Consider the following 6,120-nt stretch of genomic DNA (forward strand, 5'->3'; position numbering starts at 1 on the left):
AAATTCTAAAGCAAATGCAAAACCTAATGTCCCTCGCTGCTGGCATTGTCACAGTGACTGTGTATTTTCAACATGGTTGTGCCTCCTTTATGACTGTGTTTAACTCACTGCAGGATCAGACCTTTGCATGCATGGGAGTAATGCTGCAGAAACCCTTGTCCTTTCCTTTTATGTACTATACAGGGATGATCATTAGAATTCCATAGGTTCACCTTCTTTTATAAATGAGGAATATGAGGCCTAGCAGATTAATAACTTTCCTAAATTTATACATAAGCTGGTGGAGGTATCCTAAAATGGCAGTCACAAGAGGTCTGTATGCCACTGCCCAGGCAAAGTCTCTGCATTGCTATCTGGAGGGCCTGCTATGGTGTGCTCTGTTCATCACGGAGAATGGGGCCAGAGACTCTGAGGTCATGGTGTCTGGGAAATTCTGTGGACAGAGGGCTAAATCCATGAAGACTGTGGATGGCCTATTGGTCCACACTGGGGACCTTGTTAAATGCTATGTTGATGTCACCATGTACCATGTCATGCTAAGACAGGGTGCACTGGGCATCAAGTGAAGATTATGCTGTCCTGCAACCTAACTGGTAAGATTGGCCTTAAAGAAGCCCCTGCTTGACCATGTGAGCATTGGGGACCCAGAGTTGAGACACTGCCAGCCACCTCTGTCTCAGAACAGAAGGATAGGAAGCCAGAGTTGCCTGCTATGCCCCAGCAGTATGCCTGGCATAACAAGGTTTCCTTGACAGCTGGATCTGGAGAGTCTGCATGTTGGTCTATAAAGACCTTAAGTAAAATCTGTTCAGAAAATGAAAAAAAAAAATCGAGATCTCACACAAGAGTCTCAGGTTGTAGTTTCCATTTACTCACCTCTAATCATCACTTATTTTTCTCTGAAGCGGTATTTGTTTCAGACCACAGTTTCTCCAAGTATGACGCCTAAGAAATTGCATTAGAATCTCCTTGTGTACCAATTAGAATGCAGATTCTTGGACCCTGCTCCAGGACTACTATTTTCATGCCCTGAAATTGGAGAATTTTGCATTTTCAACATGTACTTGACATGATTCCTATGAAATACAGTGTTTTAACTTTTTCTTTTGAAATAATGTTAGACTTATAGAAGAGTTGCAAAGATAGTACAGATAGTTCTCATGAATATTTCATCCAGCTTTTAAAGTTAACATTTTACTTAATAATACAGTATACCTATCCAAAAATCATATCATTGGACCATTATTCCTACCAACTATGAACTTTATTTATATTTCACCATTTCTTTTCATTAATTATCTCTATGCTGTTCTGAGATCAAATTTAGGGTCCCGCACTGTTTTTAGTTGTTATATATACCAAATTTGGGGTTTCCCAGGTGACACAGTGGTAAAAAATCTGCCTGAATTTCAGGGGACCCAGCTTCAATTCCTCAGTTGGGAAGATCCTCTGGGGAAGGAAATGGCAACCTACTCCTGTATTCATGCCTGGAAATCCCATGGACAGAGGAGCCAAGCAGGCTACAGTCCACGGGGTCACAGTGAGTCAGACATGACTTAGAGACTAAACAGTAACAGCTACAGTGCCTGAATGCTGGCTCTGAAGGCAGCCAAAGGCCCAATTCAAGTACTGATATCAGTTCAGTTCAGTTCATTTCAATTGCTCAATTGTGCCCGACTCTTTGTGACTCCATGAGTGCAGCACACCAGGCCTCCCTGTCCATCACCAACTCATGGAGTTCACTCAAACTCATGTCCATCGAGTCGGTGATACCATCCAGCCATTTCATCCTCTGTTGTCCCCTTCTCCTTCTGCCCCCAAGCGCTCCCAGCATCAGTTTTTTCCAATGAGTCAACTCTTCACATCAGGTGGCCAAAGCTTTGGAATTTCAGCTTTAGCATCATTCCTTCCAAAGAACACTCAGGACTTATCTCCTTTAGAATGGACTGGTTAAATCTACTTGCAATCCAATGGACTCTCAAGAGTCTTCTCCAACATCAGAGTTCAAAGGCATCAATTCTTCGGCACTCAGCTTTCTTCATAGTCCAACTCTCACATCCATACATGACCACAGGAAAAAACATAGCCTTGACTAGACGGACCTTTGTTGGCAAAGTAATGTCTCTGCTTTTCAACATGCTATCTAGGTTGGTCATAACTTTCCTTCCAAGGAGTAAAGCATCTTTTAATTTCATGGCTGTAATCACCATCTGCAGTGATTTTGGAGCCCCCCCCCCGCAAAAAAAAAATCTGACACTGTTTCCATTGTTTCCCCATCTATTTCCCATGAAGTGATGGGACCAGATGCCATGATCTTCATTTTCTGAATGTTGAGCTTTAAGCCAACTTTTTCACTCTCCTCTTTCACTTTCATCAAAAGGCTTCTTAGTTCCTCTTCACTGTGTGCCATAAGGATGGTGTCATCTGCATATCTGAGGTTATTGATATTTCTCCCAGCAATCTTGATTCCAGTTTGTGCTTCTTCCAGTCCAGCGTTTCTCATGATGTACTCTGCATAGAAGTGAAATAAGCAGGGTGACAATATACAGCCTTGACGTACTCCTTTTCCTATTTGGAACCAGTCTGTTGTTCCATGTCCAGTTCTAACGGTTGCTTCCTGACATGCATATAGGTTTCTCAAGAGGCAGGTCAGGTGGTCTGGTATTCCCATCTCTTGAAGAATTTTCCACAGTTTCTTGTGATCCACACAGTCAAAGGCTTTGACATAGTCAATAAAGCAGAAATAGATGTTTTTCTGGAACTCTCTTGATTTTTCGATGACCCAGAGGATGTTAGCAATTTGATCTCTGGTTCCTCTGCCTTTTCTAAAACCAGCTTGAACATCTGGAAGTTCATGGTCCACGTATTGCTGAAGCCTGGCTTGGAGAAGTTTGAGCATTACTAGCATGTGAGATGAGTGTGTTGTGCGGTAGTTTGAGCATTCTTTGGCATTGCCTTTTTGGGATTGGAATGAAAACTGACCTTTTCCAGTCCTGTGGCCACTGCTGAGTTTTCCAAATTTGCTGGCATATTGAGTGGAGCACTTTCACAGCATCATCTTTCAAGATTTGAAACAGCTCAACTGGAATTCCATCACCTCCACTAGCTTTGTTTGTAGTGATGCTTTCTAAGGCCCACTTAACTTCACATTCCAAGATGTCTGGCTCTAGGTGAGTGATTACACCATCGTGATTATCTTGGTCATGAAGATCTTTTTTGTAGAGTTCTTCTGTGTATTCTTGCCACCTCTTCTTAATATCTTCTGCTTCTGTTAGGTCCAGACCATTTCTGTCCTTTATCGAGCCCATCTTTGCATGAAATGTTCCCTTGGTATCTCTAATTTTCCTGAAGTGATCTCTAGTCTTTCCATTCTGTTGTTTTCCTCTATTTCTTTGCATTGATCACTAAAGAAGGCTTTCTTATGTCTTCTTGCTATTCTTTGGAACTCTGCATTCAGATGCTTATATCTTTCCTTTTCTCCTTTGCTTTTCACTTATCTTCTTTTCACAGCTATTTATAAGACCTCCTCAGACAGCCATTTTGCTTTTTTGCATTTCTTTTCCACAGGGATGGTCTTGATCCCTGTCTCCTGTACAATGTCACGAACCTCAGTCCATAGGTCATCACACACTCTATCTCTCAAATCTAGTTCCTTAAATCTATTTCTCACTTCCACTATAAAATCATAAGGGATTTGGTTTAGGTCATACCTGAATGGTCTAGTGGTTTTCCCTACTTTCTTCAATTTAAGTCTGAATTTGGCAATAAGGAGTTCATGATCTGAGCCATAGTCAGCTCCTGATCTTGTTTTTGCTGACTGTATAGAGCTTCTCCATCTTTGGCTGACAAGAATATAATCAATCTTATTTTGGTGATGTCCATGTGTAGAGTCTTCTCTTGTATTGTTGGAAGAGAGTGTTTGCTATGACCAGTGCATTCTCTTGGCAAAACTCTATTAGCCTTTGCCCTGCTTCAGTCCGTATTGCAAGGCCGAATTTGCCTGTTACTCCAGGTGTTTCTTGACTTCCTACTTTTGCATTCCAGTCCCCTATCATGAAAAGGACATCTTTAGGATGTGTTAGTTCTAAAAGGTCTTATAGGTCTTCATAGAACCGTTCAACTTCAGCTTCTTCAGCATTACTGGTTAGGGCATATACTTGGATTACTGTGATATTGAATGGTTTGCCTTGGAAACGAACAGAGATCATTCTGTCGTTTTTGAGACTGCATCCAAGTACTGCATTTCGGACTCTTTTGTTGACCATAATGGCTACTCCATTTCTTCTGAGGGATTCCTGCCCGCAGTAGTAGATATAATGGTCATCTGAGTCAAATTCACCCATTCCAGTCCATTGTAGTTCACTGATTTCTAGAATGTCGACGTCTATGCTTGCCATATCCTGTTTGACTACTTCCAATTTGTTTTGATTCATAGACCTGACATTCCAGGTTCCTATGCAATATTGCTCTTTACAGCATTGGACCTTGCTTCTATCACCAGTCACACCCACAACTGGGTATTGTTTTTGCTTTGGCTCCATCCCTTCATTCTTTCTGGAGTTATTTCTCCACTGCTCTCCAGTAGCATATTGGGCACCTACTGACCTGGGGAGTCCTCTTTCAGTATCCTATCATTTTGCCTTTTTCATACTGTTCATGGGGTTTCAAGGCAAGAATACTGAAGTGGTTTGCCTTCAGTGGACCACATTCTGTCAGACCTCTCCACCATGACCTGCCCATCTTGGGTGGCCCCCCAGGGCATGGCTTAGTTTCATTGAGTTAGACAAGGCTGTGGTTCATGTGAGTAGATTGACTAGTTTTCTGTGATTATGGTTTCAGTGTGCCTGCCCTCTGATGCCCTCTTGCAATACCTACCACCTTACTTGGGTTTCTCTTACCTTGGATGTGGGGTATCTCTTCACAGCTGCTCCAACAAAGCACCACCACTGCTCCTTACCTTGGATGAAGGGTATCTCCTCACTGCCGTCTCTCCTGACCTTGAATGTTGAGTAGCTCCTCTCAGCCCTCTTGTGCCCGCACAGCCACCACTCCTTGGACTAATATAAGTATATTTAAATTCAAGCTACAGTGACAGTATTCTTAATAATGGTGCAGAGATTCAATAACCCAGAAATAGAACTGAGGGAGACATAAGAGACCATTCAGCCTCTGATTTTATGGATAGTTTCCAGAGGAGAAGTGTGAGCAAGCTGATGGAAATATTGGAACTAGAGTCCATTTCACTGGGCCCCGGATTTCCTTGTAATTTCTCTAAGCACTTGCCTGATATTATAGCTTTTCCCCTTTATTCTCAAAGTGAGGATCATGAAAAGGTTTAATAAGTCTATCTGTGATTTCATATGGTTTTCTACTTATCCATAAGAGGAACATGAGAAATCTAGTTTCCCCCAATTTGATGATCAGGGAACATATTCAAAGAGGAAAAACTAAGGTCCTCAAGGTTCCATGGCAAGCATACTGTGAGCTCTATCAATACCTCTATAAGCTGATCCTGAATTAGTGCCTTTATGCAGTATGCCACACACCTCCTCTGGCCCTGAATTTATACACTCTGTGCTGAAGTGAATATTTTGTGTATTCTACTAGAACATTTGGAGAATGAGTATTTATAAATAAATTCAAACAGGGGACCCAAATGGGGAAACGTTGTGAATCTGGCTTATTTAGCAATTATAAATGGGAGACATGACTGTGGGAAGGGAACTGACATAAATCAGCATGGATATCTGTTCCCGGTGGAAAGGACTAGATAATTCTAAGTTTGTTTTTTTTTTTTTTTAAATTTAGGTACCTCTTTCTTTGTCTGTCCTGAGAATGAAATGAATGACTCCTATGACTCTTGTCATTGCTCACAACTTGGCATGTTTCTGGAAAAAAAAATTGTTTATGGGGGAAATCAGGATAATTTAAGACCCCATTACACACATAGCTACCGACAAAGTTATATACGGGAAAGATAGAATTCTATTCCATTTTTTACTACTAAAACTAGTTTTATGTCTATACATAAGTAATTGCCTTTTTTTTTTTTCTTTTTTCAATGCTGTGCTACAGCCCAAATGTAAATGAGAGGGTGAGAATTGATCTGTCATGAGGGAT

The 6,120-nt window shown here is 41.4% G+C and overlaps 1 pseudogene; it reads left to right on the forward strand.

Moving 5' to 3' along the window:
• The first annotated feature begins 296 nt into the window (after window positions 1-296).
• LOC138441625 (small ribosomal subunit protein uS3-like) lies at window positions 297-949 on the forward strand (annotated as a pseudogene).
• Window positions 950-6,120: the final 5,171 nt, after the last annotated feature.

This window comes from Ovis canadensis, chromosome 5 (assembly GCF_042477335.2).
Source record: "Ovis canadensis isolate MfBH-ARS-UI-01 breed Bighorn chromosome 5, ARS-UI_OviCan_v2, whole genome shotgun sequence".
In the NCBI taxonomy this organism is placed as follows: Eukaryota; Metazoa; Chordata; class Mammalia; order Artiodactyla; family Bovidae; genus Ovis; species Ovis canadensis.